We start from the raw sequence: 13289 nt of genomic DNA, 5'->3' as shown, positions 1-13289 counted from the left end.
AAGGTGCAGAAAAAAAAGAGTGATAGCTAAGATCACAAGGCCTAGAGTAGGAAGATCAGACTCTCTGTTTATCTGCAGTTAACAGGGCTTTTATCGGACTCCTCAACACCTGGAGATAAATGAGAAATATTCTTTAGAGAGAGCCATGATCAGCTAGACAGCTAATAAAACTTCATTTAATAAGCATTCACCACATTTCTGACTTAAGCACAAAGCCACTGGGCCCTAGCAATAGAAGGGGTGGTCCGGTCGCATGTCATGGGGTTGTTCAGCATCACACCATGCTACTGCTTGTTTTTCTTTAGAGATGCTGGGGTAGGAGGGGGACAAATGATGAAAAGGGGTAGAGCTGATGCTGCCCTGTCTGTCTCCATTTGGATGGAGCCATTCTTCTATCCATCTCCACACCTGGAACCACCTGAAGTTGAGGGAGGACAACCCACAGGCCTGTCGGAGCAGTCTCTGGCTCTGAAACCCTGAGATTGGAGTGTTGCAGCAGATTGCTAGACAGCCTGTTGGGTCTCAGTGAAATGCTACCCAAACCAGAGCCTTATCACCCAGATGTAAGGGCTCTGTTTCTCAAACACAGGTAGAATTGGGGGCGGGGGCCAGTCAGCTGATGCCGAGACATCCTACGTCCTTGGTGACCCTGGCAGAACTCCCTGGCATCCTGCTCATCACTAGCAGGTGCTGATGCGGTTGCTATGGATACAACTGCAGGCTGAGGAGTGGGTGGCGTGCGAAGGCAAAGGAAAGCTCGGGGCTTGTGGATAAGATCCGAGGGGTAGCACCAACTAACTGCCCAGTGGCTTTTTATGCAGAGGACATAGCGGTGCCGCTAAGATAGTGCTGAGGAATTTCAAAATAAGATACGATAACACAGCAAAGCCTGTGTCTGTCTCCATTTTCGTTGTGTTTATAATGCACTTACAGATGTCTGTCAGAGAATTTAAAGTGTCCGCGGAGAAAACAAAGCTCAAGCGACTGCCCAGTCACCATGGAAGGGACCGATTCAGGTCACCGCACTGTTCGTGGGGCCCCCAGAGAGAAGTAGGTCAGGCAGGCGGCTCCCACAGTGCTGTCCTGGAGGGCCTCTAGCTAAGCAAGAGAGGAAGGGTCCTTCATACGCAGAGTTCTCTGGCTTTGACCTTTACAGGCAGTCTTACCAGCCCCCCCGCCCCCTCCTGTCCCCAGAGCAGGTGACAGAAGAAAGGCTTCTCAACCCCCTGTCCCCTGCCTGGGGCTGCCTGCACAAGCAGCCAGTGTGGCCAGCAGGCTTGGGTGATGGTGAATGAGAGCTGCTGTTTGTTTCCACTGAGAAAGTTCTGACCCGCTTCCGGAGCCATCACCATGGAAACGCCAGGAGGAGATAATTGAATGGAGCCTCTTTTTCTTCCTCTGCATCCTCTCTCCTCCCCGACCCCGAGGCTGAACCTGGTAAAGACCGCCTCCCCGAGGCCTGCTGTCTCGGTAGGGTATAACAGCTTTCTGAAGAGCACCAGCTCTCCTCACCTGGGATCCATTACTCAGTGTTCTCGTGGTCCAGAGTAGCTGAATGCAGAGATGTGTTCAGCCAAGCTCCATCAGGGCCTCCTTGCTGGGAAACCTTTTGGGGACTGCGTATATATTACGCATACTCGGAAACTTTTCAAGCAGAACTAGAGGGAAGAATAATTTTGTTGCATACACAGAATGAATACCAGCTTTTTAACTGTTAGCCAGAGCATTTTCCTTGTTCCTATTTATTTTGTTTGGGATTTGCAGCGTGGGCATCACACTGAGCCCTCTGAGCACTGGCCAAGTGCTCTGCCCCTAAGCTATATACCCACAGCCTTACAGGTTTCTGTTTTTCCCTTCTTCATATAAAATTACTAATATCCCCCTTTAATTTTATGAAAAGTAGCTTTTTTTGTGTGGTGAAAAGAATGCACCAACCCCATTTTGTTTAATTTCTTTCTATTTTTCTTTAGATAAAAAAACCCCAATAATTCTTAAGATATAAAAACCTGAATAAAAGTTGAAGTTCATAGGAAAACTGTAAAAGGAAGGTGCTCAGACTGATTGGGTGCAGTAAACAGAATGAACGAGATAGTCAAGCTCTTCTCCAGTTCTTTCCATGCAATTCTTTATTTGTATGCCTGTTGAGGAGTCATCAAAAGCCAGAGTTCGAGGCTGGCTGGGGAGATGACATGGAAGTTAGGAATGCACACTGCTCTTGCGGTTGTTTCTAGCAGCCACAGGGGTCAAGCTCACAACTGCCTGTCACACTGGCTCCAGGGTCTCTGAAGTCCTCTCCTGGCTTCACCTGCTTGCACATGCTGGAAATATGGACACGCATAGCACAAACTAATACTAATACTAGCAATCATCATAAAATAATAAAGTAATAGTTATTTGTCTATTTTTAAGCCAAAGTTTGATACGAGAGTCCAGAGTCTACAAACTGGTATTGCATATTCGTTGCCAGCAAGCACTATGAGCTCACAGTATTGGACCCAGTACTTTGAAAGTAGTGTATGATGACGTGGCCTTCAGATTCATAGAGCCCAACTTTTACTGAAAAAACATTGGCCTAGGTATTTGAAGAGCTGAATTTAACTCCCAGTTCTATGACTTACAACTATAACCATCTCCCCTCTAATATACTGTAACACAATATTTTTGTTTATATGCTATATGCTAATGTATCCTATTACCTATCTATCTATCTATCTATCTATCAATGCTTTATTGCTGACCCTGCCCAAAAGTTATTTAAACCTTTTTAAATCATTTATTTGTAAGATCACTCATAAACAGTAGTATTTTTGAATCATATGAGACCATGGGTAACTGAAACTGAGAAAAACAAAAATCTCTTATACTGCTGTATCAGTTACGTGACCTTGGACAAGTCCCTTATATAAATACCCCAAGCCTTGGTACCTTCACCTGTTTACTAAGGCATGCTCTTTTCTGGGTCCCTGTGGCCTGCAAGACGATGAGTTATATAAACACAATGAACCAACCAGATCAATGCTTTGTAAAGGTTTATCCTTTTTATCATTTTGTTTTGCTTTGTTTTGGTTTTAGACAGAATCTTATAGCTCAGGCTAATCTGGAATTCATGACCTTCCTGCCTTAGCCTCCAAGGCTGGGATTGCATGCTATAAACTAGCATGCTTGTATAGCCATGGATTAATTTGACTTCAGCATTGACAAAGAGCTGCACATTCTCCTGTTGCCAAGAGCCTGCAGGGCAGTATTTGGAGACTGGTGCAGTGGGATTACTTCCTCTCTGCTCTACCATCCTCAGAGTCTGACTTCCTTCCTTGTAGTAAATGATGACTACTTGAGTTCACTGCCTGTGTTTCAGACAAGATGAAGGGGGAGAGCAAAGGAAGAGGGTGTATGTACTGAGTCAGTGCTTTTAATCACAGAAACACTAATGTTCTTAGACCTACCAGAAAATTCTAGTATTTCTTTTCTGTGGAGACCGATGCTTGCTCTCCTGTAGCTGCAAGGGAGTCTGAGGAAGTACTTTCACAGAGCACACTGCCAAAGGGGGAATGTGAGAAAAGTTACTGAAGTAGGAGTCAAGTTAACTCATTACCTTAGAGAAAGGTAACGAAGTCTACTTGATTTATTGTAAACTCCTGGAAGGTGTGTACTGGGCTGTGATGCGGTTCCCTCATTAAATAGCACAGAACTTCATTATCTCTACCAAGCAAACGACAATTCATCATTGATCTCTCTGTATGAGACTAATCAGTTATGATTCCTTTCTGTCCAAGCTTTTTTTATCATATTATGGGCCATCCAATATGCCATAGAGATATTCTGAGGCTTGGTTACCGCATTTGGAAGAACTAGAAAGACATTTATCATAGGTGCTGGTGGATATGTGCTGTTACCATCAGTGATTATCACCAGCAACCCTGGCATCCATGTATCCATTTTATATTCACTTCTTACTTAGTTCTAGACCACCAAGTCACAAATGAACAGAAATGTGAGGGCTGGAGACGTAGCTCAGCTGTTAGAGTGCTTGCTTACGTAGTGCCTTATTCATAAGGCCCTTGGTTTCGTCCTCAGCACCACATAAAACCTGATGCCTATCATCCCAATATTTAGAAGGTGAAGGCAGAAGGATTGGAAGTTCAAGGTCACACTATGCTAGACAGCGAGTTCGAGGCCTGCCTCACCTATATGTGAATCTGTTCATGACAGAGAAACAGAGATAGAAAGGAAGAAGAGGAAAGGAGGAAGAGAAAAAGGAAATAAAAGAAAGGTTGAAATGCGGCCCAAATGGAAAAGAGAAGCCACCGTGATAGGCCCCTAGAAACCGAGGGATAGCATGACAGTAGAACATAAACAAACCTGTCCTGAAGCCACAACACAATGTGAGCCACTCCATCCTCCTCTTCATAAGTCCTGGCCTTAATGAGCCTGTAGCCTGGGCACAGTCAGGCCTGGGACTTCCGCTGTGGATAGACGGCATTTGGCTGCTCATCAGACGTGCATTTCTGCCAGCAACCTGAATCATTAACTTGCAGGACACGTTACTAGTGTGAAAGGATGTACACCCTCTCGGTGCACCCCCGTGAAGGGTCTTCACATGGCTCAGAGCACCATTTTTGGGTTGGAGAACTTAATAGCCCCTCTAGAGGTGCCAGGGAACCAAGCTGAGGAGGTGAAATGCATTTTCAGAAGGTCTGAGAAAGACTTGGGTCCATCGGGAAGAGTTACTACATTTGCTCATATTTTGTTAAGTTTTAGTGCGTAGTGTATGTAGGCATGTTCTAGGTACCATGCAGGTTATTCTCATCATTTTCTGAATAAGATTTCTTTTTGAGACATCTCATATAGCAGGAATAGTGGCCTGGTAGACGACTTTGAACCAAGGATATTGTAGGACAGAGATAGGGTAGGAAAGTTACAAGTGCCAAAATTCATGGCTGGAGATTTCAAATGTCTTCATTGTAGTCCCAGTAGTCTCTAGATAGAAGAATCTGTGCCATATGATAATAGGACCTTGTCCTCTCTTCTCTGGGCTGAGATACAATCTCCTGACAAAAAGCAGCTTAGGAGAGAAAGGGTTTATGTTTTAACTTATAATCCCAGTTGTTGTCAATCATTGGAGGAAAGCCAGTGTTGAAATCCAAGGCAACTAGTCAACATCACATCAAGAGTAAAGGGAGAATAAATTCATTCATGCTTGTATAGGACTAGCTCCCTGCCTAGGGAATGGTGCCACTCAAAGTGGGCTGTCTTCACACATCAGTTCACATGTAATCAAGACCGTCATCCACAGACACGTCCCCAGGTCAGTCTGATATAAATAATCCCTCATGGTGACTCACTGTTAGCGTGATTTTTAGATTGTGTCAAGTTGACAGTCCTGGCAATCCATTACAGACCTGTACATAGCAGAATTAAAGATTGGGTGGCAGCATTGTTTTTCAGCAGCACCCTGAACTGCATAAACTTGAAAAGCCTGCCATTATACTTTTAGAAAGTTAATGTGGCATAGTCGATGGTCTTAAGTCATTTCCCAGGAAATGTGTCCATACTGAAAAGGCTGTTCAGTGTTAATAAACAATTTAGTATATACTGTGCTTTACCAAGCTAAATACTGCCCTACTGATACGTTAGGACATAAAGATTTTTAAAACTTCTTTAAATTTTAAACACACGCACGCACACGCATACACACATGCGTGTGCACCCTACCCTGCAGGGCCAGAAGAAGGCGTGGGGTCCTCTGGAGCTGGAGTTCCAGATGGTTGTGAGCTGCTTGCTTGTTAGGTTTGCTAGAGACTGAACTCTGGACCTGTGAAAGGCAGTAAGCGCTCTTACCCACCTGACGATAAGATAGAAACAAATGGAAATAGTATTTGCCACAGACAAAGTAGACAAAGAACATTTGACGTGTGTTCATCATGGTCCATCGTCAAGTGTGTCTTCTTGGGAAATGAGAAGAAGAAATAACTATGCCAAAACGCTGAAGTAGCTGACATGAAACAATTATTACAGAGGCAGTCAGGGACTGGAAATGGCTGGCATCATGCTCTGAAGTGAGGATGGCTAGTTCTGGAGAGAAGCTTGGGGGTACCAGTCTTCCCAGTCTGCCTGTGGTGCTAATGGATATCTACGTAGGTATGGTTTACAAAGAACTTCCTAGTGCCAGGCGCTCCCATATTGTCCCAACAGCCTAGTTGTTTCCTTGTCTTCATTCAGCAACATCACTGCATAAATATGGAACAGCTTTAGCCATTTCCTGGGCTGAGCTGTTGCCTTAGATTTCACTGTACACACACTTGCCTTAATCATTTATGGTGGTGGCCTTGTCAAGCCAGAGAGTACAGGTCAAAACTGAGCATGGCGGTTTGTGCCAGCACTCCCAGCAATCAGGGCAGCTGAGGCCTGAGGACATCTGGGCTACACAGCAAGTTTTAAGGTTAGCATATGAGGTGCTGTCTCAGACATAAGAAAACAAAAAGCCACCAAGTCAAGCTAAAGACAGCAAGGAGACACTACAAGCTGAGCGAAGACCCTGAGGCGAAGGAAAATGGCCTGAATAAGAGAGTTTTTGGATCGGGTTGATAAAACGTGACCAGTGTGGCTGTTTGCACGCAGTGTTTATGGAGTTGTAAGACTCTGGATGAGAATGCCTGTCTGTCATAGTTGGTGAAATTGTGGTCCCCTAGGAAGGACCGGGTTTGGGCTAAAGCAAGAGAGTTATGCAGGACTCAGCACTAGGGGGCGCTGGCCTTTGTCTTTGACACACCCTGGAGAGTGAGCCCTTCCTCATGGCCCAGGGCCTGCTGCCTCCCACCTCACTTCAGTCCTGTCCTTGCTGCTGGGGAGTGGGTAATCTCTTGAGTTTTTATGGCAGGCAGGCGACGGTAATCACTGAATTTTGTTCCATACTTATTTCTACTAAGCAGAGAGGGGCTGTCCGTGAGGGATCTTTAGGATAATATTCATTAGGCTGGGGATGCGGCTGTATGTAGATTGTATGCCCAGCATGAAATAGGGTGGGCGGCGCAGTCCTATAATGCCAGCACTTGGGAGACGGAGGTGGAAAAATGAGAAATTCAAAGTTAATCTTCAACTACCTATCAAGTTACGTGTCAGCTGTGGAACATGAGGCCCTGCTTAGAAAAACTCCTGCAGAAGTGGACACAACGTCCCAGCCCAGCCCAAAAGCTATTTGCAATTGATAGCTACTGGCAGAGGGGAAATAATTCATTTCTTTCCCCAACAGATTGGCACTGGGTATAGCAACCACACTCCAGTGCAAGCCCCGTGCTCGGGAGGAGGGGAAAGAATACGACAAAATATTGTATAAACTCTCAAAGAATAAATGTAACATTTAAAAACCTCATACATAATCTAATACCTATATGTCACTAAACACAATATAACTTATACTTACATAGCTCACGAAAAAGGAAACTGACTTCTTTATGATCTTGTAAGCTGTTTTTGAGACAGAGTCTAGGTGTGTAGCCCAGGCTAGTCTTGAACTCACAGGAGTATAATTGCCTTAGCCTCTCCAGTGTCGGGATTGCAGCCATGAGCTGTCACACCTAGCGAAGGTCCCCAGTCTTACCGTCTTGTAGCACAGACAGACATGTCCTCTCTCTACTTCCAGAGGAGAAGGTAACTAGCTGTGGGGACCGACTCTTGGGTAACCTGGGCTAATGCTAGGTAATAGCAGACACACAGCAAGATCATCAGGGAGAAAAACTGGCACCCAAGTTTTATATCCTGAGATTTAAGATTATGGAGCCATAAAACCTCCGTAAGCCCAGGTTTCTAGTAATGTATAACATATGCTACGTCTTATAAATTAGGTTATAACTGCATTTGTGTATGCATGCACGTGTGTTTGTGTGTTTAGTTACAGGGAGGCTCCGGGGAACCCTGGGGACCCTGAGATGGAGTATAGTTCTCTGAGTGCAGGCGTCTGTTGTCTTTGCTGTTCTCCACATGTGAAAACGAGCTACAGCGGTTCTTACCTGGGTGCCCCTTAGAATATTAGAATGGCTACACGAAGGAATGAGTCGGAGTCCCTTTATTCATTCTCCTGCCGTCCAGCAGCAAACCAGAAGGTGTTGCAAGCCAGCTCCTCGAGTGTTCTGTATCCATAGACTTCATTCACATTTGGGGTGGGCAACATAACATCGCAAGTTGTTGTGAGTAGCGGTCTGCTGATTGACAGAGCAGGGCCAGCATATGTGCCCTTGGAGACCATCTCCAGAAAAGGGTGTCACATCTGGGTGTGTGATGGGCCAGTGCTGTGTGAACAGGATAGGTAAGTTAAGGGGACTGATGGACTATTGGAGGCTCTGGGCTTGGCAGTCACACAGGGCGGTTCTTGCCCCCTGTCCTGAGGTTTAAGGTGACAAACACATTCTGTGCTTGGAGATATCTACACGGCCGTCTTGATTTTGGACATGCAAGTCTACAGAGGTTTGGGGAATATGTCCGTCCTCCACCGGGTAGATTAATGAGGGTGTCTCCTCTAATGTAGGGGAACTCCCTAGAAAATCGGGCAGCCTGTCTACAGCCTGTGCACTGAATGCACGAGGCAGCGAAACAATCGGAAAACTGTCGGGTATTAGTCCCGTCCGGAAAGGGACCATCTACCTACCCCCTGTTCCTTCTCGATGTGGACACCATCTCCGTGTGTGACTGCCTGGCCTCACCTCTTTCTGATCCCCAAAACATCAGGACTCAGTCTCCTCCCGAACTGTATTGCACGGTCCCTGACTCTTCATGATGAGAGTGGTACCCAGATTGACTTGGGCGTGCAGCTTTAGCCTCACACACTCTACCCCTTTGATATCAACCTGGGAAGCTTAAAAGGCATCCTGATGCCACTGATTCAAGGTGGACTCACGGGCTTCCTCTCTAGGTTTCACCCCGTGTTTCCCCCATCGCAGGGGCGTGAATGCCACAGCAGCTTGGCTCTGCTCGAAGGTGACATCTTCAGGGAGGTCCACATTCCTCCCTCTGTGACTCAGAGTGAAGCTCTTGCCGCCTCTCCCCCCTAAAACTCAAAACACAAAGCCTCACCTGTCTCCTTAAGCAAATGTTCCCCTGCCCCAGAGAATGCCTGACTCACTGGGATCCAAGTAAATACCAACTGGGTAGAAGAAAGGATGACTAAAAATGAATGGACAAAGGAAAGACATTGGCTAAGTTCTGAGAACTCGCTCCCTTACATTTGTTTGTTTTTAAAATTTATTTACTTACTTTCAGTCCAATAATTCCCTCATTTCAGAATTATCTTAGATGAATTTTGTCTTTAGAAACTGCTTAAGTAGTTTAGGGATCTTAATGAGAACGTTTCACGGGTTAGCAATGTGGGGTCTTGACAACAGTCATTGAAGAAAAGATGCTCACTCTAGTTCTGTTCTGGAGAATTAAGACAGACTTGTCTGGGATTTGAACCCGGGACTTCTTGAGCTCTGAACAAGAAATCCCATCCCCAGACCTCTTGAGACTTTAGGGGTAAATCTTCCAGGGTGCAACAGGATGCTAAGTATCACTTCCTGGTCCCCATCCCTTTACTCTTTTATCAACGACTTCTGGACCTGCCATTCTCATGCGCACGGTGTGGGGTCCGAATGAAGCTGTCATTAGAGGTGCAGCCTCTTTGGTGCTGACTTCTTCAGAGAGTTCATTTCTTCTGCCACAGGGCCAGTGAATGACTCTTCTGCCTGCTGCCATCCAGACTTGGACCTGGTTACATGGTTATTGCAGGCCCTGCAGGATGGATGCTAGAAGTGGTCCTCAAGCGAGGGGTGGTGGTGGGGGTTAGGGAATGTGGCATTTTTCCATTCTCCCTTGGCCAGCCTCTGCCTGTAGAATTCACTGTGTTCAAATCATACAGTGTCACTTTCTCTTTTGAGAGGTGATGATCTGAGGAGCCTCACACTCAGGAGACACTGACTTTGACCAGTCCTGAGTGTTGTAAACTTGAGAAAATTTAAAAACAAAATTCCACATCTCTACATCACAATTGCAGGAAGAATCTCCAGTGCCATCTTCTGGTGATCTGGGGAAATGCAAGAAACGTGGGTGCTGCCAAACATGAGGACGAAATTACCCAACGTGCCTGATATTTTTAAAGAGAGGGAATGAAAATAACAAAAAGACCATAAGTCTGTGTTTTGGGGAGGAACCTATGATTACGTAGGGTTGTAATGTCTAGGTAGGAGTGAGAGCGTGCCTTTCTCTGGAATGGTAAATTTGGAAGTATTTTTTATAGCATCAAACGTTTCCATTTAGCTGGAGGTAAGTAGGAAAAGATGGGTTGGGGATGGAAAGGAACTCTTAGGTTTCTCAAAGATAGGATTGAAATGATTTGTCTTCCTTCTACCCAGAGAGGACAAAGCATACATCCAAAAGGCAAGAAGGCCACCTGGTGTAATCCCTTGTGGCTGCCCAGGAGCAATAGTTTACCACCTCCCCTTGCGGGGACGTCAGCATCCTGTAAAGTTGGAATATAAATCAAGTGATAGTTAAAAGTCATTTAACCCATTAAGATGCGTTACTCTTAGTCATCAGAGGACTTAAATATTCCTGCAGACCATTTTCTTGAGAAAATATTTCTTTTAATGTAAGGAAGAGTTGCTATAAAGCTCTGAGCACATTGGTGCTGTTTCCCCCCCCTCCCCCGCACTGGGGACATTTCATACACTGGCTTGAGCAATGATGGGTCAGTGCCTTCCTAGTCTTTTCGGTAAGTGTGAGAATAGATGTGCTCCAGTTTTAGTGGGCACTCGGAACTGGTGGCTGGAGGACAGTTGAGGCAGGTGGGTGGGCATAGGTTATTATGACTAAGAGTTAAAAATGCAACACAAGAAGATTTTTTCTTATTCAAAGACAACTCAGAGATGACCACCCCCCCCCACCACCACCACCCCCAAGTTGAAAGATTCCCTGCCTTCCTCTCCAGCCAGCTAGCTTGTGCCTCACTCTTGACTGTCTTTGTTGGTCTCACAATTCACCTGTGGCCATGAGCATGTGGTACCTGCACTCACACACACACACACACACACACACACACACACACACACACCTCCCCCACCCCTGCGATAGTCAACTTTTCGTCATTGTGACGAAGGCCAGAGAAAGGACAACTTAAAAACCGGTCTGTCTGGGCTCGTGGTTTTGTTGACTTTGGGCCTGAGGCAAGGCAGGAGATCATGGTGTGGTGAGCAGGTGGGTATGAAGTGAGCAGCATTCACTACGGGGTCTGATAGGTGGAGAAAAATGCCTGGCCCATCAAGACTTAATCCTTCCCTCTTCATACGTAGCCTGTCTAGGCTTCAGCCTTTCGGACGGTGCCAGCTGTTCCTGGGTGGGTGAGCCTTTCTCCCTTAGTTAATTATCTATGGCAACTTTCACAGCCGTGTCTGGAACCGCTTTAGTGATCTCCTTGGACCCCCGCAGTCCATTCAAGGCCAGCTGTACCTCAGCCCTATCGTCTGCCTTATTTGTTGCTTATTTGAGACAGGATCTTATGTATTCCACACTGGCCTTGAACACTCTACGCAGCAGAGACCCCTCCTGCCTTCCCTTCCAAGTGCTGACACCAACTATCCTCAGTGTTATGCAGTGATGGGTCAAACCCAGGCTTTTGTACACTAGACAGGCACTCTGCCAACTGAGCGATGTCTCTCTGCCTTTGTATGCTTTCTGTATCCACTTTCTCTCTAACAATAGGCTCATTTCTTCATACCTATGCCCTCGTCCCTCACATGTAATAATACTGCTAGATATATCTATATCTATCTCTCTATATATCGACTGAATGTCTATGGAACTTCAAATGGCCACCACTTGGAAACCTTTCAAGTAGACATGAGCTGAAGCTCTTCTGTTTTTGTTTCCATACTATGGGTGTATGGGAGGGTGTGTTTGTGTGTGCACACACATGCGTGCTGTGTGGTAAGAAGGGAAATGAGTAGTATTTCATTTTGCTCTCGACCTCCGCAATGCTTTCTCCTGCTTCTTTTTAGTCCCTAGTTTATCACGGAAATCTTTCGGGGCTTCGCGCCAGTCAGAAGTAGTTCTCTCCCATCAGCCACCAGTCAGCATCAATGTCTCCACACTTAACTAGTGGCTCCAATCATCAGGGACCCTGACCCCTGTGTGCACCCTAAACTCTTGAGGTCCCTTTACCTACAAGGTCTCGGTTAGGCGTTACGAGGTCCTTCCACATGTCCCCCAACATTTTCAGTGTTCTCCTTCAATACCTGTCCTCACAACTGGCTTGCTAAGCATCCAGATCGTCGAAGCTACAGTGCTTAGCCAGCTCCTTTATGGCCTCCTTTTGGCAGTGAACGTAGAGAGAATATTCGGGTGTGAATTCTCCCCATACTCTTCTCTTCTGATACGGGCTCTTTCTCTCTATTTTCTTCTGGCATGCCTGTGCCTAAGGACACTGACTTTGACCTCTAGAGTTTGTCCCCAGCAAGTGCTGCTCTCTGCTCGCCCCCCATGCCCTTTGACATAGTGACAACTATACTTTGCTTTTCCGTGCTTTCCGTCGGCGTTGTCTGAGAGCTGTCTAAAGGAGCAGCCCGCTTACTGCTTTCGGGCTGTGGCTCACATTCCATGTCACTCGGGCTTCCCAAGATCAGCTCCCATGCGCTCACAGGCGGCCTGTGAAGCAGTCACGTCAACTGTGATGAACTTGGATCCATTTTAACAAAAATTTGCCATGACTTAAAAACGCGACCTTCTCATACCAAGGAAAACACAGACTCCTGGCTTGATTTTGAACCTCAGTAAGATCCTCAGAGACCAACTACCACCCCCGCCAGTTGATGCCAGCTGATGTCACTAACTCCGAGAGCTCCTTAACCGACTACTCCTCCGCTTGGCATCTAGTCTCTTTTTGACTGCATTTGTCACCTCCTTAGCCTACCCTGACCTTTTCTCCTGTTGCCTCTGCAACTCATTTTCTCGCCCAGGCAGGCTTTGTGCTGTGGAGTTGATATGTTCGTTATGATATACTTTTTCTTTTCTGCTTAGCCTGTAGATCTCCCAGTGGCAGGAACTTATTAGGGATTAATGCATAGGCATGAACCATCCTTCAGCAACCTTCAGTGAAGTCCATATTCTTTTTTAAATATAGGTCCTGTCCTAGACTGGATCGTTAATCAGTGTTGACAAATGGTACCCATTTCCCAGGAACTCAGCAGATAGGTACAAAGGGACCCGCTGTAAAACGTCCCCAGACTCCAGTAAGCACTGTTGGTCCAGGGTCCAACTGGTTAGGAAGA

General features: G+C 46.1%; 1 protein-coding gene across 1 annotated transcript in view; it reads left to right on the top strand.

Annotated features, from left to right (window-relative positions):
* The window catches only part of Sash1 (SAM and SH3 domain containing 1), an 849046-nt gene that overhangs the window by 774651 nt on the left and 61106 nt on the right, over nucleotides 1–13289 (top strand). The gene's annotated exons all lie outside the window — the stretch shown is intronic.

Source organism: Phodopus roborovskii, unplaced genomic scaffold (assembly GCF_943737965.1).
Source record: "Phodopus roborovskii unplaced genomic scaffold, PHOROB, whole genome shotgun sequence".
Lineage (NCBI taxonomy): Eukaryota > Metazoa > Chordata > Mammalia > Rodentia > Cricetidae > Phodopus > Phodopus roborovskii.
Note: the sequence above shows the minus strand (reverse complement) of the source record. Positions and strands in the feature narration are given on the sequence as shown.